The following is a 24,334-nucleotide window of genomic DNA, read 5'->3' as shown; positions in this document are numbered from 1 at the left end:
CCAATCTGGGGTCCATTTATTAAATGGATTTTTCAAACGGGGAGATGGTTAAAAAAAATTGCTGGCTCCCTCTCCTTTGTTTGAATCCACGCCACGGTCACTGCGTCTGCGCCGTGCAATTTACTGTCACACCCGATATGAGTGGTATTTTCTGTAGTACTATTCTCATCAGTTTAATCCCTGTTATGTCCCATATCAGGGTGGGATTGTCTTTTGTGAAAAAAAATTTGGGCCGGGTACCTTCAACTGTATTCACAGTGACAGACCAAACTCTGATACACCAAACTGAATTAATTTTAGGAACTGGGAGATGGAAAAAGCAGCTTGGTCAGTCCTCTTACTCCCAAGTTGGGGCACTGCACGTGCACGGAGCAATGTGCTGTGACACCCTATATGAGTGGTGTCTTAACTAGTACTATTCCTATTAGTTTAATCCCGGTTATGTCCCCTATCCGGGGACGTGTGTCGAATTTATTAACCATTGTCCAATTAACGAACCATTACGACATCCTGGAATAATTTAGCCTGAAAAACAATGTTATTGTTTCAGCCGCTGTTGTAGCAGCGGCCGGAAAAATTGATGTTTTCAAGGCAGAAAGGTGACTAAAACATTGCAGCTTGAACCCTAGTTGGTGGAGGAGAATTCACGAAAGTCATCCGGTATGCAGACATTAAATACAGTGCGTGGGGACCATTTTGAGGCCAAGGCATGTTATCAGGCCTTTTGTTAGTCAAACGTATCCCCCACTGTCCGTCCCTAGGGATCCATGCCTCATTAATCTTATTGAAGGTGAGGTAATCAACACTTTTTTGACCGAGGCGACTTCTTTTGTCAGTGACAATGCCTCCTGCTGCACTGAAGGTCCTTTCTGACAGGACACTTGAAGCGGGGCAGGCCAGAAATTCTATCGCAAACTGGGATAGCTCAGGCCACAGGTCAAGCCTGCACACCCAGTAGTCAAGGGGTTCATCGCCCCTCAGAGTGTCGATATCTGCAGTTAAGGCGAGGTAGTCTGCCACCTGTGCGTTCAGGGCGGACAGGAGTGCTGTGTAGGCGATATACCTGCCCTGACCGTGCTTTGCAGACCAGGTATCAGTGGTCAGATGGACCCTTGCCCCAACACTGTATGCCAGAGATGCCATGACTTCCTATTCAATCACTGACTAGAGTTTTGGGATTGCCTTATTAGAAAAAAAAATTAGTCCGGGTACCTTCCACTGTGGTGTCCCAATAGCGACAAATTTTTTGAAGGCCTCAGACTCCACCAGCTGGTATGGTAAAAGCTGGTGGGCTCAGAGTTCCGTCAAGCCAGCTGTCAGATGCCGGGCAAGAGGGTGACTCTGTGACATTGGCTTCTTACGCTCAAACATTTCCTTTACAGACACCTGACTGTGGGCAGATGAGATGGAACTGCTCAAGGTGAGAGGTGGAGTGGTGGGTGGTTGAGAGGGGTCAAGGAGGTTAGCAGTGGTTGACGTGGCTGAAGATGCTGGACCAGGAGGAGGATGGTGGCTTTGAGCTTGTGTGCTGCTTCTACTCGTCATCATGTGTTGATCCCATAGGCGTTTGTGATGTGCGATCATGTGCCTTCGCAAAGCAGTTGTACCTAGGTGGGTGTTGGATTTCCCACGACTCAGTTTCTTTTGGCACAGGTTGCAAATGGCATCGCTGTTGTCAGAGGCAGACACACAAAAAAATGCCACTCTGCTGAGCTTTGAAATGACGGCATTCTGGTGGTGGCAACAGCATGCGTTGATTGGCGTGCTGTCTGGCTGACCCCGGGTGCCGATACATGCTGTCTGACTGTGCCACTAGCTCCTTGCGACGACCTCCCCCTGCTTCCAACTCGTCTCCTCCTTCTCTCTGTCTCCCCTTCTGAACTTTCCCCCTCTTCTTCCTCTCTTCGAGCAGGCACCCACGTGGCATCCACGGACACATCGTCATCATCAACCACTTCACTTGTATCTGACACCTCAGCAAAGGAAGCAGCAGCGGGTACAACATCATCATCATCATCATCATCACACTGTACGTCCATGTGTGTAATGCTGCCTGACAGACATATCCCTGTTATCTACATCCCCTGGCAATAATGGTTGCGCATCACTAATTTCATCCAACTGATGTGTAAATAACTCCTTTGAGGGATCAAGTGAAGCGGCTGTGGTGGTAGTGGTGGTGGTGGCGGCGGAGGGGAGAGTGGTAACTTGAGAGCAGGTGACCAAAGCTGAGCTGGAGGAGGATGGTGCGTCAAGGTTCTTAGCGGAAGCTGTTGAAGATTGGGTGTCCTGTGTAAGCCAGTCAACTATTTTCTCCGAATTTTTTGGGTTCAGGGTACGTGGCATCTGAACACTGGGCATTATTCCAGGGCCAGTGGAAATCACAGCACCACGAACACGACGGCCCCTGCGGCGTGGCCTGCCTCTGCCTGTCATTTTTTATTAGATAAGTGTTACTATGCGTGCAAGGTACTGTGCCACCCTATATAAGTAGTGGGCAGTGGGACAGTACAGTCTGTGTGGGCCTGACACACACGGGCTTGCAAATGTGATTATATCACAGAAAAATTTTCAATAGAATTTTTTTTTATCTGCAAGGTATTTGAGTGAATGACACCCTGTAACGGTATGAGTGCAGGCCTAGCCACTAGCCAGTGGGCACAATACAGTATGTGTGGGCCTGACACACGCGGGGTTGCAAATGTGATTAGATCACAGAAAAATGTTCAATAGAATTTTTTTTTTTCCTGCAAGGTATTTTCTGTAACTGTATTCAGTCCGCGCAGGCGCGAGATCTTGATAGCAGACAGGGCAAGCCAGAGGACGATCCCGTTCCCTGGCCCTGTCAATCAACATGAGGAGGGGGCGTCTTTAGGATCGGAGGATGCGGCTGCTACCAGCAAGTAGCCGCCCTACTTGCTGGTAGCAAGGTAATTTGCATATTTTTAAAGCACGTTTTTAATACAATCTACTGAACCAAAATGATTAATTAGATTATGTATGCATAAATCACAGTATAGGGATTATAATTAAACAAAAAAAAAAAAAACAGTTTAGTGGGGTGACAGAAGCCCTTTAAGTAATTTAACATCTACTAAGCTGTCAGAGACTAATCTGCCTGTTACTTTATTGTGCGTCACTCGCAGCAGGACTCCTCGCCCGACTGTATCAGGCTGAGGCTAAGCTCTGTATAGCTGGATGGTCCAATCTGAAAAAGGCTCCTTGGAGGCTGAGGCGTCACATGGTGTTTTGGATTAATTAAATCCAGATTTAGCAGGAATGCTGACATCCAGGATAGGTCATCGATATCTGTAGCCATAACAACCCTTAAAAAAAAAATGCTTGTAAAAAACACATAAAATCATAGTATTATTTTCAAGCCAAAGTAAGTCATTGAGGCTAAGACAAGATTTACTACATGGATGCCCTATAAGAATATAGACAAGGAGCTCAGTATAGAGGGGTAAAAAGACAATATATTTTTTTTTTTTATTACTAAAGGGGGGGATTTATTTTAGTATCGAGATATTTTTATGTGTGTTATGACTATTACTGTGTATATGTATGTGCTAATTAAAACCTATTTATGGGCCATGTAAATACAGTGGGAGGAGATAATAAAGTGGGACAATTGCCCTCCAACTAAGGGAGTGATAATAAATCCTGGGATCAAAGGCCTAAAAGCCAAGCGTATTACACTAATTTTACAGATTTCTACTCATTTTATATGCAGGATTGTGAAATATGTTTTTTTAAACTAACAGTTTTTATTTTTATTTTGTGTTTTATACTTTTATATAATGGTACTAATGTGTCAACTAACCCTAAACCTAAAGTAAAACTAAACCTATTTGTGGCCATGTAGATCCAGAGGAAGGTGAAAAGCCCTGTGAGGAATGGGCTAATTGTCCTCAACAAAGGGTAAAAATGCCTTCCTGACCCCAAATATGGCGATCAGAATAAATCCCAGGATCAAAGCCAGTATCTGTATCTATCTACTATGTGTGGGTTCCTATGCCGATCATGTAAGGTGCTTATGCCTATTATGTACTGTGGGTGCTGTGACAGTGAGGGGTTGTGTCTGGCAAGGCAGGTATTTTCCTCCCAACATGTGCGGCTGGGCTGGTTTCCAGCCAGGTGAGGTCAAATACCGGACCAGAGTTCAAGTTCCGATCCATGTTTTGGCAGCACCTGGCTAACCTTAAATAGGCAGCTTGGCTCAGCAGAGATGGCAAAACTGCCAGCAAGGTGACTTGTGTTATATGAACTTTCCATTGTGTGTGAATTAACACAAACACTGCAAAGTTACGTGCTGTTTTGTGCAATTGCCTCAAGTGTAAATAAACACTGATGATTTGAGTTAAGAACTTGTATTTTGCCTCTGTACTGCGCCCACTTATCCTATCTACCAGAGCGAAACCCCACAATTGGTGGAGGATGCGGGCAAGAGCAGTGAGGCTGGCATGAACGCCGATATTTTTGGTTTCTGCATTTTTCAGCCACGGTTCTATGTCGTACATTAAACCAGCTGTATTACAACCAGTGCCCCACGACAAAATGGAGGCTAATCTGCAGCAGCGAGAGACAAACCTGCAGCAATGCAAGGCTAATAAGCAGCAGCAGGGGACTAACCAGTTGCTGCTACAACACGTGATGGCTTTGGAGACAGCATGAGCAACCCCGAGCATCCACCATGCCCGTAAATCAGTCTGTGCCGCGATTCCTAAGATGATCCCCGCAGACGACATCGAAACCTACCTGGCGATGTACAAGAAAGTGTCCATCATGGAAAAGCTACCCCTTGACCAATGGGAAGAGGTTGTCGCTCCATTCCTGGCATCCGATTCTCAGCGGGTGTATTTCGACTTGCCGGGCGATCAAGCGGCCGTCTACCAAAAAGTAAAGGCTTGCTGTACCAATTGGCTGCTGATTACCCCTTGAAGACTCGTCTCATTTTCACCTTAAAGGGCTTCTGTCACTCCACTAAACTCATTATTTTTTTGTCTCCTTAAAATCCTTATGCTGAGATTTCTCAATATATATGGCTATTACTCCGTTTTGTTCAGTAGTTATATAAAAAAAACTGACTTTTATAATATGCAAATTACCTCTCTAGCAGCAGGTAGGGCGGCTACCTGCTGCTAGCAGCCGCATCCTCCATTCATAATGATGCCCCCTCCTCATGTTGATTGACAGGGCCAGCGGACGCGCTCGTTCTCTGACTGGACCTGTCTGCGTTTTAAATCTCGCACCGGTCTTCAGTTGGTGCAGGCGCACTCAGTGGAAGACGCTCGCTCGGCCGCTCCATCCTCAGTGCGCCTGCGCCGGGTGTACATGTAATGTCATCGGCGCAGGCGCACTGAGGATGGAGCAGCCAAGCGAGCGTCTTCCACTGAGTGCGCCTGCGCCAACTGAAGACCGGCGTGAGATTTAAAACGCAGACAGGGCCAGTCAGAGAAGGAGCGCATCCGCTGGCCCTGTCAATCAACATGAGGAGGGGGCGTCAGTATGAATGGAGGATGCGGCTGCTAGCAGCAGGTAGCCGCCCTACCTGCTGCTAGAGAGGTAATTTGCATATTATAAAAGTCAGTTTTTTTTTCAGGAGACAAAAAAAAAAAAATTCGTTTAGTGGAGTGACAGAAGCCCTTTAAGGACTTAGCATTTTTTGCAAATCTGACCAGTGTCACTTTATGTGTGAATAACCTTAAAATGCTTTTACTTATCCAGGCCATTCTGAGATTGTTTTTTCGTCACATATTGTACTTCATGACACTGGTAAAATGGAGTAAAAAACTAAATCATTTTTATTTATAAAATAAAATACCAAATTTACAAAAAAATAATAATTAGCAAATTTCCAAGTTTCAATTTCTCTACTTCTATAATACATAGTAATACCTCCAAAAATAGTTATTAATTGACATTCCCCATATGTCTACTTCATGTGTGGATCATTTTGGGAATGCCATTTTATTTTTTGTGAACCTTACAAGGCTTAGAAGTTTAGAAGTAAATCTTGAAATTTTTCAGAAATTTTCCAAAACCCACTTTTCTAAGGACCAGTTCAGGTCTGAAGTCACTTTGTGAGGCTTACATAATAGAAACCACCCAAAAATGACCCCATTCTACAAACTACACCCCTTAAGGTATTCAACACTGATTTTACAAACTTTGTTAACCATTTAGATGTTCCACAAGAGTTATTGGCATATGGAGATTAAATTTAAGAATTTAAATTTTTTGGCAAAGTTTCCATTTTAATCAATTTTTCCAGTAACAAAGCAAGGGTTAACAGCCAAATAAAACTCAATATTTATTGCCCTCATTCTGTAGTTTATAGAAACATCCCACATGTGGTCGTAAACTGCTGTATGACCAAACGGCAGGGCGCAGAAGGAAAGGAACGCCATACGGTTTTTGGAAGGCAGATTTTGCTGGACTGGTTTATTTACACCATGTCCCATTTGAAGCCCCCCTGATGCACCCCTAGAGTAGAAACTCCATAAAAGTGACCTCATCTAAGAAACTATACCTCTCAAGGTATTCAAAACTGATTTTACAAACTGTTAACCCTTTAGGTGTTCCACAAGAGTTATTGGAGATGAATTTTCAGAATTTTGTTTTTTTTGAGCGAATTTTCCATTTTAATTCAGGGCGTTTCTCCTAGCAACCAGGAGGATGACCATTGCAGGAAGGATGGGAAAAGGAGTGCAGGAAGATGCTGGTAGTAGGGGACTCTATTATTAGGAGGACAGACAGGGTCATCTGTCGCCGAGACTGTGAATGCCGAACAGTGTGTTGTCTGCCAGGTGCTCGTGTTTGGCATATTGCGGATCGGATTGACAGATTGCTGGGTGAGGCTGGGGAAGACCCGGCGGTCATGGTACACATTGGCACCATTGACAAAGTCATGCCCAGTCTTCTCCCTATGTTTGAAGGACTCTAAGGGACTATATACAGGAGTATGTGACTATAAATAATATTATAAGTGATAACCAGCATGGGTTTACCAAGGACAGAAGTTGTCAGACTAACCTGATTTGTTTTTATGAGGAGGTGAGTAGTAGCCTGGACAGAGGGGCGGCTGTGGATGTAGCGTTTCTGGATTTTGCAAAGGATTTTAATACTGTCCCTCACAGACGATTAATAGGTAAAGTAAGGTCTATAGGTTTGGAAAGTATAGTTTGTAATTGGATTGAAAACTGGCTGAAGGACCGTGTCCAGAGAGTTGTGGTCAATGATTACTATTCAGAATGGTCCCAGGTTATAAATGGTGTACCCCAAGGTTTAGTGCTGGGCCCTTTATTATTTTATTTATTTATTAATGATATTGAGGAGGAGATTAATAGCACCATATCTATTTTTGCTGATGATACTAAACTGTGTAGAACTGTACAGTCTATGGAAGATGTCCATAAACTACAAGCTGACTAGAACACACTGAGTGATTGGGCATCATTTTGGCAAATGAGGTTTAATGTGGAAAATGTTAAAGTTATCTTGGTAGTAATAATCTCTGTGCTTCATATGTCCTAGGTGATGTAGCACTGGAAGAGTCACTTATAGAGAAGGATTTGGGTGTCCTTGTGGAGGGTAGATTAAATTACAGCATATAATGTCAATCAGCTGCTTTTAAGGATATTGTCATGCATTAAACGAGGCATGGACTTGTGGGGCAGGAATGTAATATTACCACTTTACAAAGCGTTGGTGCGACCTAATCTGGAATATGCAGTTCAGTTCTGGGCAACAGTACATAGAAAGGACGCACTGCAGCTGGAAAAAGTACAGATGAGAGCAACTAAACTGATAAGGTGAATGGAGGGTCTTAGTTATGAAGAAAGATTAAAATAATTAAAATTATTTAGTCTTGAGAAGAGACGTATAAGGGGGGACATGATTGAACTATACAAATATATAAATGGGCCACACAAAAAATACAGTGAAAAGCTGTTCCATGTAAAGACAAGGGGGCACTGCCTCCGATTGGAGAGGAAAATGTTCAGTCTCTGGAAGTGTCAAAGCTTCTTTACTGTAAGAACTGCGAAGCTGTGGAATAGACTTCATCAGGACGTGGTCACAGCAGGAACAGTGGACAGTTTCAAAAATGGTTTAGATGAATTCTTAAAAGTAAAAAAACATGAATACTTATGAAAATGTGTAGAAATCCTTTTGAGATTCGCATCCCCATATATCCCTTGGTTGAACTCGATGGACGTATATGTCGTTTTTCAACCTTATTAACTGTGTAACTGTATAACCAGTGGGCTGAGGTCGTCGCTCCATTCCTGGCATCCGTTTCCCAGCAGGTGCATTTTGACTTGCCCTAAGTCTGGGGGTGAATGTGTTGGTCCGGGCCCAGAGGGTCTTTCACGCACTGGATTACCCGCACGGGATCCGCTCGTGTTAAAGAGCCCTAAGCCCAATGCATGGCTACACTCACCCAGTCCTAATAAAATCTGGTCCTACCTCATCCAGGGTGTCGCTGGTATCGGCGTGATGTCCGCTAGATCCAGAACAAGGTCTCTGTGGTGAGAAAAAAAGAATAATCACATAAGATAGGGATGGTGACTGCCCCTGTGAAATCACCAGCTGGCTTGTAAGACTGAGCCATGCCAATGTATAGCAGGGTAATCTAGGACATTTCCTCTCAGTGCAACCACACAGTACTAATGCCCACCTTGTGACCCCTCACAGTAGTTATGCCGACCTTTGTTCCTGTCACAGTAATTATGCCCAGATATGTGCCCCCTCATAGTTGTTATGCCAGATTATGTGTCCCCTCACAGTAGTAGTGCCAGATTATGTGCCCCCTCATAGTAGTAATGCCAGACTATGTGCCCCTCACCTAGTAACGCCAGATTATATGCCCCTCACAGTAGTAATGCCAGATTATGTTCCCCTCAAAGTATTTATGCCCAGTTATGTGCCCCCGCAAAGTAGATATACCCAGATATGTGCCCCCTCAGAGTGGTTATGCCAGATTATGTGTCCCCTCACAGTAGTAGTGCCAGATTATGTGCCCCCTCATAGTAGTAATGCCAGACTATGTGCCCCTCACCTAGTAACGCCAGATTATATGCCCCTCACAGTAGTAATGCCAGATTATGTGCCCCTCAAAGTATTTATGCCCAGTTATGTGCCACCTCAAAGTAGATATACCCAGATATGTGCCCCCTCAGAGTGGTTATGCCAGATTATGTGTCCCCTCACAGTAGTAATTCCAGATTATGTGCCCCTTCACAATATTTATGCCCGGTTATGTGCTCCCTCAAAGTAAATATGCCCAGATATGTGTCCCCTCAGAGTGGTTATGCCAGATTATGTGCTCCTCACATTAGATATGCCCACATATGTGCCCCTCACATTGGTTATGCCAGATTACATGCCCCGTCACAGTAGTTATGCCTTCATATGTGCCCCCTCATAGTTATGCCACATTAGGTGCTCCCTCAAATTAGTTATAGCAGATTAGGTTCCCCTCAGTAGAGATGCCAACTTTTGTGCCCCCTCACTCTAGTTGTTCCCATCATTAATGGCAAAAATGGATATAAAATCTGCCTTCAGGTTATTGCCTATTAACCCTTCTGGGTATAATTCGTTGGACTTTCAATTTGAAGGTAAATTTTATTATGATAAAGCACCTATGGGTTTTTCCCTATCCTGTTTTTATTTCTAAGCATTTTCAACTTTTCTACAGTGGATGCTAGAAAGTCATGCAAGTGATGGTTACATGATCCATTAGGCTACTTTCACACTAGTGGTTTTTGCGGATCCGTCATGGATCTGCAAAAACACTTCTGTTAAAATAATACAACCGCATGCAACTGTCATGAACGGATCCGGTTGTATTATGTCTTAAACATCCAAGACGGATCAGTCATGAACTCCATTGAAAGTCAGATAACAAGGGTGTGGTTTTCTCAGTAAACTGTCTAACTGCTAAATCAAAGGCAGTAGTCAACATATTGAGACAAATTGTCCTAACTTGTTTAAAATACAATATCTGGATAAATGCAAAATATATTAAAAGGCAGGTCAAATATATATATTATGGCACAATGGGAGGAGCAACATATTGCTCCCAAACTGAGGGAGGACCTGGTACTCTGGCATTGGTATATTGACGACATTTTTTTCATTTGTAATAAAACGGAAGTTGAACTTAATGTGTTTTTGAAATCAATAAATAATGATCAGAATAATTTAAAATTCTCTTCAAACATTAGCACACAACAAGATTTTTTTAATTTAATGATTAAAACTAGAGGTGGGACGAATCCAATTTTTTTCGAATAGGTTCTCGAATCTATCGAATATCGAATCCTGTAAATAAGAATTGTAAGAGACAAAGTGATCCAAACACTTATGGGGGGATCTGTGGATGACACTGCTATAGGGGGATCTGTGGATGGCCCTGTTATGGGGGGGTCTGTGGATGGCACTGTTATAGGGGGATCTATGGATGGCAGGCACTGTTATGGGGGGATCTGAGGAGGAGGCAGGCCGGGAGGATGGGCGGGCAGCGCGTCATTAACTACGTCACGCGCCCATGCCGCCTGCTTCATTCATAAAGTGAGCGGTGCATGCACGTTACGTAGTGAGTGACGCGCCGCCCGTCCATCTTCCCAGCCTGCCTCCTCCCTCCTCTCTGCTACGGAACTTAATGTTGTAATGTATAAATATTAGACAAATCACTTTCTAAACTCAGAAATATGAAAAGGGAACTCTTTTTTTTAATCAGAAAATAAAGTTCTAATGAAAATCAAAACCAGGAAGCTGAAATTAGGATGATATTACCTTATAATACACGATATAGTAAAATAGAGACCATCATAAAGAAACATTGGCATCATATATTAAAAGACAGGGTGATAGGCCCATTACTTACTAATGCTCCATGTATCACTTACACAAGAGCACCGAATTTATCCCTCAAAGTAGCACCAACAATAAAATCGAAAAAGTTTAGGGACTCTATTCCACACGGATGGTTTACTTTAAAAGGTTTTTATAAATGTGGTTGATGCAACAATTCCAAAATTCCGAAATTTCCCAAAAAAAACACTCAGATATGTTCATCTAATAACACCTTCTAATGGGAAATAAGAGAATTCCTATCATGCAACTCATCTAGCGTAATCTACATGATAGAATGTCCATGCAAAAAACAATTTGTGGGGAGGACGAAAAGATCTTTAAAAAAGAGAATCTCCTAACACATAAAAAATATTAAAAACGGTTATGAAAAACATTCATTATCTTTACACTTTAAACAATATCATATTAAAAACCCGAGTGGAATGACATTCGCAGCCTTTGAAAAAAATAGATGTACATTGGACAGGTGGAAATCACATCTCCAGAATGTCAAGACAGGAATCCAGATGTATCTATGAATTTGAAACTCTGATGCCTGGAGGTATTAATATAGAATTTGAGGTTTTTGGTTTCCTTTAGTAATGGGGTGTGGGTCTCTCACTGATGGGACATTGTAAGTCTGGCCGAATTCTCGCCACCACGATCTCTCCTCGGAGGTAGACCACCACCCCCTTCTCTCTACGGTCAGCAAGATATCTCATGTGAAGACAAATGCACATACAAACCGGATTCCCAAAAAGTTGGGACACTATACAAATCGTGAATAAAAACTGAATGCAATGATGTGGAGGTGCCAACTTCTAATATTTTATTCAGAATAGAACATAAATCACGAAACAAAAGTTTAAACTGAGAAAATGTACCATTTTAAGAGAAAAATATGTTGAATTAGAATTTCATGGTGTCAACAAATCCCCAAAAAGTTGGGACAAGGCTATTTTCACCACTGTGTGGCATCTCCCCTTCTTCTTACAACACTCAACAGACGTCTGGGGACCGAGGAGACCAGTTTCTCAAGTTTAGAAATAGGAATGCTCTCCCATTCTTGTCTAATACAGGCCTCTAACTGTTCAATCGTCTTGGGCCTTCTTTGTTGCACCTTCCTCTTTATGATGCGCCAAATGTTCTCTATAGGACGGGTGAAAGATCTGGACTGCAGACTGGCCATTTCAGTACCCGGATCCTTCTCCTACGCAGCCATGATGTTGTGATTGATGCAGAATGTGGTCTGGCATTATCTTGTTGAAAAATGCAGGGTCTTCCCTGAAAGAGATGATGTCTGGATGGGAGCATATGTTGTTCTAGAACCTGAATATATTTTTCTGCATTGATGGTGCCTTTCCAGACATGCAAGCTGCCCATGCCACACGCACTCATGCAACCCCATACCATCAGAGATGCAGGCTTCTGAACTGAGCGTTGATAACAACTTGGGTTGTCCTTGTCCTCTTTGGTCCGGATCACATGGCGTCCCAGATTTCCAAAAAGAACTTCGAATCATGACTCGTCTGACCACAGAACAGTCTTCCATTTTGCCACACTCCATTTTAAATGATCCCTGGCCCAGTGAAAACGCCTGAGCTTGTGGATCTTGCTTAGAAATGGCTTCTTCTTTGCACTGTAGAGTTTCAGCTGGCAACGGCGGATGGCACGGTGGATTGTGTTCACTGACAATGGTTTCTGGAAGTATTCCTGAGCCCATTCTGTGATTTCCTTTACAGTAGCATTCCTGTTTGTGGTGCAGTGTCGTTTAAGGGCCCGGAGATCACGGGCATCCAGTATGGTTTTACGGCCTTGACCCTTACGCACAGAGATTGTTCCAGATTCTCTGAATCTTCGGATGATGTTATGCACAGTTGATGATGATGGATGCAAAGTCTTTGCAATTTTTCGCTGGGTAACACCTTTCTGATATTGCTCCACTATCTTTCTGTGCAACATTGTGGGAATTGGTGATCCTCTACCCATCTTGGCTTCTAAGAGACACTGCCACTCTGAGAAGCTCTTTTTATACCCAATCATGTTGCCAATTGACCTAATTAGTGTTAATTGGTCTTCCAGCTCTTCGTTATGCTCAAATTTACTTTTTCCAGCCTCTTATTGCTACTTGTCCCAACTTTTTTGGGATTTGTTGACACCGTGAAAATTTGAATCAACGGATTTTTCCTTTAAAATACATTTACTCGGATTAAACGTTTGATCTGTCATCTACGTTCTATTACAAATAAAATATTGACATTTGCCATCTCCACATCATTGCATTCAGTTTTTATTCACAATTTGTTTAGTGTCCCAACTTTTTGGGAATCCGGTTTGTAAAAAGAAGAAATGAATGTAAGGTCAAACAACGTGTCCACCCCACTATTTACTAGTTTTTCTGCAGTCTTTTCTGAAGTTTCATAAAACGGTTTTGTTTTGAAGTTTAATTAAGAATAAGTCATTTCTTTAGAAAAAAAACTTTTATAAAAAACTATAGAAAACAAACTTAATATATAGATGCAATAAAAAAACTAAAAAAACGCACTAAACTTATAAAAACCGCATAGGAATCACAATGAAGACGCAATAGCGTTGTCTAGCATTCTTTTGTCCTTTTTTTTCGTTCCTTTTTTTACATTATTTCATTGGATTTATGAATTGGTGATTTATTTATTCATAAGCATTTAAATGTAGGGAATCAATGTAAAAGGGCAGGAATACATGGAAAAATAACAATGCCCCATTGAAGAATCCATTTCGGATTTTATATATAGCTTGTGACATAAAAGTATAAAAGTGGGTAGATCCAGTCCTAGTTATGGCCACTGAGGAAGAGGTTGGAATACCTCGAAAGGCGTCTGGCAAAGCTACAGGACAGAACTATCCCTTATAATTCATCTGACGTCAGCTTTTATACAAATCTAAGGGGATTGGAAATATACCGCTCTGAAGATTCAATAAATCACTCGCAGGCTACGCATTACGAGTAGGAACATCACATGACCTACTACTGCATCACGTGATCCATTTCAAACCACGTGGGACATCCTCGCCGTGGGATCTGCAATACTGACCGGCATAGAGAAGCAGTGCCGCACAGAAGAAAAAGGCCGGGTGGGACGCCCCCGCTGTCAGCCTGTATATGAAATCGTCTCCTGTGAGTAGAGACTTAAAAACTAATCTACTAACATACTCACCATACGGCGCAATTGTTTGCGGCATACATTGACTCTTTACTCCTCATTACAAATCATCAGCTTTCATTCAGCCAATATAAAGTCACATTGGCTTACTTAAGCTGGATTAAATATAAGAGGACATCTTGACGTGGTTATAATTACCTTGACTATCCCAATGTACTCAGCCTTTATATATTCAGCAAACACAAAGCCATATACCGTAAGTTTACCACAATCTGATATAACACAAGGAGAATATTTAATATATTTTATATTTTTCACAGTTTTTTCAATGTCACTTTGGAACAATTTATAAAGATCTGCACACATTCAGCTTTTATTCTGCCAATATAAAGACATAATGGTTTGTCTACAAGAGATTATCTTTCATCTTGTCACTGTTACTTTGGAACACTTTATATTTTGAACTCTTTTTTTTCACTTATCAAGGCTCTTTTAGGATTCGAATGCCCCTTATTATTATGTATTTTTGCTATATTATATAGGGTATCTGGTGTCAATGCTTCACTGTCTAACTGACACTATGTTAGAAGTACATAATCAATTCCCACAATCCAAGATCGCATTTTCAGAAATAGTACCCAGATGGGAATGGAGTTCTAAAAAAAAATTGAATTTGAATAAACAAAAGAATGGAGAAATTTATGGCTAGTATTCAAGAAATGTCTTACAGACATATGGAGTTAGAAGGATTTATGGCTAGACTATACAACCATTCAAAACAAGCATTATCGGTTTCGACATTTTTAATGTTGGGTTACAAAATATGATTGAAAAAGTCCAGCAATAGAAATAACCCTTATGAAGAAAGATTTCATTTTAATAAGGCCGAATGCACACGGCCGTTGTTTACGTCCGTGAGCGGTCCGTGGAACCGCGGCCTGGATTCCTGCTGAGTGCAGGAGCGCACGGCGTCATGGGTTGCTATGACGCCGTGCACTCCCTGCTGCCGCCACATTACAGTACTACACTGGTCTGATCTATACCAGTGCATTACTTTACTGCGGCGGCAGCAGGGAGCGCACGGCGTCATAGCAACCCATGACGCCGTGCGCTCCTGCACTCAGCAGGAATCCAGGCCGCGGTTCCACGGACCGCTCACGGCCGTGAACAACGGCCGTGTGCATTGGGCCTAATACTTATACATAAATGACATACGCCACACAACTATTATAGGTAGTACCACCAGGATTCTGGGTAAGCTGGTTTTTGGGGGGGGGGGGAACTCTCCCTACACTCACACCCTAAGCTATCCCTCTGCCCAGGGATGGCCCCCAGTGGTGGGGACTCCCTGTCCTCGAGCCTTGGCTACCACCTCCTACTGCGCCCTTGGTTAGTGTCAGCTGGTGGATATTGGCCTCAAGGTGGACTCCTACATAGACAGACAGAAAAAACACAAAAGTGCCCTTTGTATACAACCCTGATGATGTGTCCACATCAAGAGGTACAAGGTGCACTTAAAGAACAACTAAAAACACCCTAATATGATGGTTTCATCGATACATCAAACATAATCATTGGACTCTAGGAGGATCAACCATGGAGGACTAGCTGCAACTGATACCATCCGCGATCTGATTCATCAAGCCATCTTTTTACGGTCTGACTTTGCCCACTGAGTGGCGTATCTGAGCTGTAATCATTTATCGTACCTGGTTGGAAGACCGACTTGCAGGGCACCATAAATGTATGTTAGTCCACGATCACAGTCAACTTCTGTGGCTCTAGTAACTGCATCTTTATACTGCATCCAGGCGTATACCAAGCACTCTGTGGACACAAGGCCTGCCTTGAATTTTTGACCGCATGGAAACAACCATCCACTTAATCTGGTGGTGCGATACCTGGTCTGCCTCCTCCTCCTCTTATTAATATCATTAAGTCCAATTTAAGTATCGAATTGTATTGACACCAGTATATCAATAACGGTGATCTACACCCACTTTACGGAGGCCCCTTTATAGTACTGGTCCCCGTTTTATCTGTTCTATTATCTATCTAAATATCAAAACTCATTTACCCCCTGATGATCCCACACCGTGGGGGAAACGCATCTTGGTTTGCTCTATAATTATGTTTAATATATCAATGAAACCATCATATTAGGTTGTTTTTAGTTGCTCTTTAAGTGCACCTTGTACCTCTTGCTGTGGACACATCATCAGGGTTGTATACAAAGGGCACTTTTGTGTTTGTTCTGTCTGTCTGTCTATGTAGGAGTCCACCTTGAGGCCAATATCCACCAGCTGACACTAACCATGGGCGCAGTAGGAGGTGGTAACCAAGGCTCGAGGACAGGGCGTACCCACCACTAGGGGCCGTCCCTGGGCAGAGGGATAGATCGCTTAGGGTGTGAGTGTAGGGAGAGTGTTTCCCCCCCCCCCCCCCACCAAAACCAGCTTACCCAGAATCCTGGTAGTACTACCTATAATAGTTGTGCAGTGTACGTCATTTATGTATAAGTATTATTAAAATTAAATCTTTCTTCATAAGGGTTATTTCTATTGCTGGACTTAGATATTATTCACCGATTGACCCATTATTAAAATTCTATCCATAATAGCTGGACTGCATTATATGATTGAAAAAGGCTGCGGTGCTGGTTAGTCATTTAGCTTTGCTCTATGGCGGTTGGGGTAATAGTCACTCGCTGAGTGGACTAGTTGGATTTATTTATTCGGTATTTACACTGAGCAAAAATATAAACGCAACACTTTTGGTTTTGCTCCCATTTTGCATGAGCTGAACTCAAAAATCTAAAACATTTTCTACATACACAAAAGACCCATTACTCTCAAATATTGTTCACAAATCTGTCTAAATCTGTGTTAGGGAGTACTTCTCCTTTGCCAAGATAATCCATCCCACCTCACAGGTGTGGCATATCAAGGTGCTGATTATACAGCATAAATATTGCACAGGTGTGTCTTAGGGCTCTTTCACACCTGCGTTCTTTTCTTCCGGCATAGAGTTCCGTCATCGGGGCTCTATGCCGGAAGAATCCTGATCAGTTTTATCCTAATGCATCCTGAATCCGTTCAGGATGCATCAGGATGTCTTCAGTTCCGGAACGGAACGTTTTTTGGCCGGAGAAAATACTGCAGCATGCTGCGCTTTTTGCTCCGGCCAAAAATCCTGAAGACTTGCCGCAAGGCCGGATCTGGAATTAATGCCCATTGAAAGGCATTGATCCGGATCCGGCCTTAAGCTAAACGTTGTTTCGGCGCATTGCTGGATCCGACGCTTAGCTTTTTCTGAATGGTTACCATGGCTGCCGGGATGCTAAAGTCCTGGCAGCCATGGTAAAGTGTAGCGGGGAGCGGGGGAGCAGCATACTTACCGTCCGTGCGGCTCCCGGGGCGGTCCAGAGTGACATCAGGGCGCCCCACGCGCATGGATGACGTGATCACATGGCACGTCATCCATGCGCATGGGGCTCTCTGACGTCACTCTTGAGCGCCCCGGGAGCCACGTGGACTATAAGTATACCGCTCCCCCGCTCCCCGCTTCTACTATGGCAACCAGGACTTTAATAGCGTCCTGGCTGCCATAGTAACACTGAAAGCATTTTGAAGACGGATCCGTCTTCAAATGCTTTCAGTACACTTGCGTTTTTCCGGATCCGGCGTGTAATTCTGGCAAGTGAAGTACACGCCGGATCCGGACAACGCAAGTGTGAAAGAGGCCTTAGACTGCCCACAATAAAAGTCCACTATGAAATGTGCAGTTTGATCACACAGCACAATGCCACAGATGTCGCAACGTTTGAGGGAGCGTGCAATTGGCATGCTGACTGCAGGAATGTCTACCAGAGCTGTTGTCCGTACAATTATTGTACATTTCTCTACCATAAGCTGTCTCCAAAAGCGTTTCAGAGAATTTGGCAGTACATCCAACCAGCCTCACAAAGGCAGACCACGTGTTAACCACACCAGCCTAGAACCTCCACATCCAGCATGTTCACCTCCATGAGACCAGCCACCCAGACTTAAATATATAAGAAAAAGTATACATATTAGGTATCTCCACGTCTGTAACAATCTGCTTTATAAAAATGTCACTTGACCGAACCCCTCAGGTGAAAGCTGTAACAATAAATAAATGAATAAAAACTGTGCTAAAAAAAATATATTTTTTGGTCACCTTGCCCCATAAAGTGTTATAATGAATGATCAAAAAATCATATGTACCCAAAAATAGTACCAATAAAACCTATAAAAGCATGGTTATTTATTTAGCAATTGGGGTCTATGACCATGTGTGCTGCAGTGTACTGCCCTCAAAGCAAGGCTAAGCCTGATTCACATATTAATGTTTGGTCAGTGTTTGATCAGCAGGTCAAAAACACAGAACAGGTGAAAATCTTTCCATTATACCTTATCTCTGTATAGCCTTCAGTCTTGGTTTTGACTCAAAATCACTGATCAAACACTCACCAAATACTGACCATGTTTGGTCAGTTGTGCTGTGGCAGTACATTGTGCTGCAGAATCAAATACCACCGTGCAGAACAAAATGCTGCCACCATAGTGTAGCACAATATACTGTCCCAGAAGAACGTCTGCTGGGACAGTATATTGTGCTACACTGTGTGGTATTTGGATCTGCTGGGGTAGTATTTTGTGCTGGGCTGTGGTATTTGGATTGTTGGGAGATATTCTGTGATGCACTATGGTATCTAGTTCTGCTGGGAAAGTATTTTCTGCCACACTGTGATGCATGGTTCTGCTGGGACAGTATTTTGTGCCGCACTGTGGTATATGGTTTTTCTGAGGCAGTGTTTTGCGCAGCACTGTGCTTTTTGGTTCTGCTGGGTCAGTATATTGTGCTGCACTGTAGAATTTTGTTCTGATGGGGCAGTACAGTATATTGTCCTGCTCTGTGGTATTTGGTTCTGCTGGGGCAGTACATTGTGCTGCATGTTGGAGATACAACAACTTACAGCTTAGTCTATTGCTGGATTGACTGCAATTCACAATTATAACACTAGATCTCACTGTTACTAATGCTTACTTGCGGTCTCTTTATGCTTTTCTATCATGTGTTGCATTTCCTGTACATTGAGGTGAACTCACTGATTTATTTTTCTTGTTTGTGACATTCACCATGTAAGCAGATACTGGGTAACAATATCTTTATTGATTTAATTTAATATCAAAATAGTACACATTTAAAACCAGTCATAACAACGGCATGCACATATATAAATGAAGAGGTAACAGTGGTCTAGTAGTAAAAAAATGGCATATACTAGAATAGCTGAGGAAGCTAAAAAGTGAAACGTACGTCGGGGTGGAGGCACACTGGTCTGTGTTTAATAGTCACGCAGGGCTATATTTGGTCTTCTTAACATTTGTAATAACTTTGGATCCTCTGTTACTTTGACACCTTAATTGTCTATTGTCTTTTTTTTTTTTTTTTTACTGTTTACGGGCCGTTTTTGGCGTTCTGTATACGGAACAATTTATTTCAATGGTTCCGAAAAAAACCCTGAATGTATTCCGTATGCATTCCGTTTCCGTACTTCCTCTCTGTTGAAAGATAGAACATGTCCTATTATTGCCCGTAAATCACGTTTCGTGGCTCCATTCAAGTCAATGGGTCCGCAAAAAAAACGGAACACATACGGAATGTACTCCATGTGTCTTCCGTATTCGTTCCGTTTTTGAGGAACCATCTATTGAAAATGTTATGCCCAGCCCAATTTTTTTATATGTAATTACTGTATACTGTATATGCCATACGGAAAAACGGAACACAAACACAACAAAAACTAAAAACCGAGCAACAGATCCGTGAAAAACAGACCGCAAAACACTAAAAAAGCCATACGGTCATGTGAAAGAGGCCTTAACCAGTTGTTCCTGTTCAGTCAGATGATAGATTTGAATGCTGCATTAAGACTCAGTAAGCCCTTCTGGTATATGACATTTTTTACTACTAGACCACTGTTACCTCTTCATTTATATATGTGCGTGCTGTTGTTGTGACTGTTTTTAAATATGTACTATTTTGATGTTAATTTAATCAATAAAAATATTATTGCCCAGTATCTGGTTACAATTTTGTGGGGGTGTGGTATCTTTGTTTAGTGTATTAGATTGTGTTCAGCCCCACACCACACTCCACCAACAGCTATTGGTTGGTGATTTATGGATATTTTTTTGAGGGGGGGAGGATTCACCATGTAAAGTGACCTTGTTATTGCATGCATGTTCTAATAAAGCCAGTTCCTGTTCCTCCACAATGTCTCATTTGTATTGACTCCTCTGCACCCAGCATTCCTACTCTGCGACAGGATATGGGCCCAGTGACAAGGGGCGGCCCAGGCAGAACAAAGCCCCGAGCGGGAGACAGTGTGGCTGATGCGGAGATAAACATAAGGAAGCTTTCCAGTGACATCTCCTGTAACAGAACACGGCAAAGCAAACAAAACAACTGACTAGGCCCCAAATTCTAGAGAACAAAGGGGTCACCTCCTAGCAATCCCTAAAACACTTTCCCTAAGCTGCTATGTCCATGTGCATATCTTGATAGTAGATATGCACATGCCCATGTACCTAAGACTATAACACACTGAACCAAACACTCGGCTGTAGAGAAGAGGGAAAGAGGCACCCAGCTCCTTCAACAACCAAAAGGCGCTAGCGTCACCCTAGAGGCCTAGTCAAAACAGACACAGAAGGAACAAGGGAAAAGAACTTATCAAGAGATGCGTAGAAGCAGACGATCCACCAAACTTCCAGAGCTCAAACAAGGCAGAACTATAACCCGCAAAGGCTATAGGGAGAGGGAGGAATAAATAGCCTCACCAATTACCTAAAAAGCAACAGCTGGGAGGAGGTGGGATTCTGCTCAAACCCACAACAAAACAAACTGTCAAATCGAGTCATGTGCAGCAACTCTAACAGATCTACTCAGAACACCCACAGGGCAGGGAGTGACTGTACCCCCTCTGTATGGATGACCTCCGAACACCCAGGCCCAACTTTATCTGGGTGTGCCCTGTGAAAGGCATTCACAAGGCGGCTAGCATTAACATCGGTAGCCAGAACCCACATTCTTCGGGACTGTATCCCCTCCAATGCACCAGGTACTGAAGGGAACACCGAAGAAGACGTGAGTTGAGAATTCTAGAGATCTGAAACTTCAGATTACCATCAACCAAAACAGGAGGAGGAGGCAAAGAAGATGGTTTCGCAGGTTCCACATATTTCTTCAACAAGGACCTATGAAACACATTATGGATCTTCCAGGCCTGTGGAAGTTCCTGACAAAACGCCACCGTATTGACAATGGTCGAGATTATGTAAGGGCCAATAAATCTTGGACCCAATTTCCAAGAGGGTACCTTCAGCTTAATGTTTTTAGTGGACAACCACACCAAATCACCCACACACAGGTCCGGACCAGTCATATGTCTCTTGCCAGCCACCCGTTTATATCTTTCACCCATTTTTTTCTAATGAACTTGAATCTTCCGCCAGATAGATGACAAAGAGGAAGATAATCTCTCCTCTTCCGGTATCCCAGAAGATTCGGTCCCAGAAAAAGTACCAAACTGAGGGTGAAAACCATATGCGCCAAAAAAATGGTGACTTATCAGTTGACTCCTGCCTACGGTTATTCAAGGCAAACTCAGCTAAAGACAAGAACGAGGACCACTCATCCTGATTCTCAGCAACAAAACACCTCAAATAAGTCTCCAGGTTTTGGTTAGTGCGCTCGGTTTGACCATTAGACTGAGGATGAAAAGCTGAAGAGAAAGACAACTGAATACCCAGACGAGAACAAAACGCCCTCCAAAACCTGGGAACAAATTGCGTCCCCCTATCAGACACCACATCAGTGGGAATGCCATTTAATTTCACAATGTTGTGGCGTAACCGAGCATGTAACAGGACATGTGTCTGTTCGGCTCCGGCCTACACTCTGCATATTATCCTGGCTGATCCCGCTGACATCCTAAAAAAAAGTGCCCAAAGTGTGCCCAGTACCGACCTACCTCCCTCCGGTGCCGCCTGTGACTTGAAAGAGGCAGATATGTCTAAGAGGAGAGAGGGGAGAGTGGCCGAACGCGAGCTCCAAGATGGCGCCGGCAGCGCAACTACATGCCGCGCAGACCGCTCGGCTGAACTGATTAGGGAGACTGCGGCCAAGCTGGGAAAGTTTGCCCGACCTGCTGCCCAATTCACCTCTAAAGGGGAAAGAGAAAGGCATCTGTCCTCCCAGGGAGCTGCTGCCGATCACGCTGCTGAAGAGGAGGGGGAAGGGGAAACTACTGCACGGCCAGAAGGAGGCTCTGCTGTCCCTGTAGCTGCACATGCCAGCGATCCCTCAACACAGCTCACTGACAGATAATGCAGTGGCTGAACTAACACTTAAAGATATCCTGCATGCTATCACTAAATGTGGTAAATCATTGAATACCCTTACTGTTCAAGTGGGAGCCATTAAAGAAGACGTAACTATCGTCCGCCACGACTTGCGAAAACGAGCAGATCGCATGACCGACCTGGAAAATTGTATGGGCGATGTGGAGGAATCTATCCATCCTCTTAAACGTGATGTTGCTGATTGCACCAGATGTATGGATATGCTAGCAGCTAAACAGTACAATTTAGAGCATCGGTCACGCTGAAACAATGGGCGTCTAGTGGGCGTACCGGAAAAAGTAGAAGGTACTAACCCCACAGAGTTCTTTGAATCCTGGCTGAAAAATTTGTTCGGGACAACCACTCTGACGCCCATGTTTGCTGTGGAACGCAGGTGCACTCCCTAGAACGGTGATTATGAAGATCCTCCATTACAGAGACAGGGACATTATTCTCCAGAGAGCCAGAGAGCTGCCTGACATATCTATTAATGGCCACAGAGTGTCACTGTTCCCTGATTATTCCATTGAAGTCCAGAAACGGAGAGCAAAGTTTCTTGATGTAAAAAGGCGACTGAGGACCCTCAATGTCAGCTATTCAATGATCTTCCCTGCAAAACTGTGTGGCGGCGATGGGATCCACTATGTTTTTTGAGGATTCTAAAGAAGCCATGAAATGGTTGGACAGGGACGAGCTGCGAGAAGATAGAAGACGGGATGATTTGTGACTGTTGCGCACGTAACGTAGCTATTTAAAGTGCAGGGGGTTCACTCCTATTATGCCTGTGTGTTAATCTCTCTTTTTGAATTTATATATATATATTTTTTTTTTTATTATTAGTCTTTATTTAAATTTCACACAAGGAACAAATCCATTAAAATCAAATAGGCACAAATCAACCATTCACAATTAATAAATAGTTCCTTTTTCTTTCCCTACCTTCCCCCGTTTCCCACCCTCCTCCCCCCCCCCCCCTCCCTCCTGGGGACGTGAGAGAAAAAAAAAAAAACACTAAAGTAACCAATTTTTCCAGACTTGGTCGAGGTTTATTGACCTTTTTATATAATTCTCCATCACTCGTTCTTTAATTAAATTATCTATCGTTTTTCTCCATTGTCCCACTGTCGGTAAATCTACTTTTATCCATTGCCTAAGTATGAGCAATCTGGCCTGAAATAATACTTTATTCAAAACCAGTCGTGTTTTTTTGTTTAGCTTCAAATGTTCAGTTACCCCTAGAATACAAATTATTGGATCATTGGGCAGCCGGACTTTCAGGAGCAAAAATATAGTTTCCATTATTTCTATCCAATATCTATGGAGCTTGGGACATCTCCAAAAACAATGTATTAAATCTGCTCTCTCCTCCCCACATTTTGGACACTTATCTGTTGCTTTCACTCCCATTCTTTTCAACATCCATGGAGATCGATGTAATCTGTGCACTATAAAAAATTGTGAGATCTTATGTGAGCCCCTATTCGAGATTGTAGCATAATTTCAAAGGGCATCTCTCCAATTTTCTTCTGTAAGGGAGCCTAGATCTTTTTCCCATTTTCCTAGAGCTAGCATTGTAATTTTTTTTCTCTTTCTGTCCATCAAAAGCCTATATCTCCTTGCTGTTGTTCCAGCTCCTTCCCCTACTATAATGAACTTATCCAACCTGTCTGATTTTTCCCTTCTATACCTATCCTCCTGTGCCACTGTCCGCAGTGCATTCCTAAGTTGGAGATATTTATACGTATCAATATGGGAGATCCCAAATTCCAACACCATTGTGTTGAAGTCTTTCAGCTTATCTTCCTCAAAGATCTGATCTAAATATTTCATTCCTTTTTTCTCCCAATCTATATAGTCCCTTATTGTTTCTAATTCTTTTAAATTAAGATTTTTCCATAT

General features: G+C 42.9%; 1 protein-coding gene across 1 annotated transcript in view; it reads right to left on the bottom strand.

The window, feature by feature from the left end:
* LOC122945132 (spindle pole body component 110-like) overlaps positions 1-22,805 on the bottom strand; it is an 87,092-nt gene extending 64,287 nt beyond the window's left edge. The window contains exons 1-2 of the mRNA XM_044304023.1: positions 22,750-22,805; positions 8,470-8,526 (exon numbers count right to left, since the gene is read on the bottom strand). The gene's annotated coding sequence lies outside the window, so the exon portion shown is untranslated. The remainder of the gene's footprint in view (positions 1-8,469; positions 8,527-22,749) is intronic.
* Between the last annotated feature and the right edge of the window lie 1,529 nt (positions 22,806-24,334).

The sequence above is a fragment of the Bufo gargarizans genome, chromosome 8, assembly GCF_014858855.1.
Source record: "Bufo gargarizans isolate SCDJY-AF-19 chromosome 8, ASM1485885v1, whole genome shotgun sequence".
Classification (NCBI taxonomy): domain Eukaryota; kingdom Metazoa; phylum Chordata; class Amphibia; order Anura; family Bufonidae; genus Bufo; species Bufo gargarizans.
The sequence above is the reverse complement of the archived record's forward strand: the minus strand, read 5'-3'. Positions and strand labels throughout refer to the sequence as shown.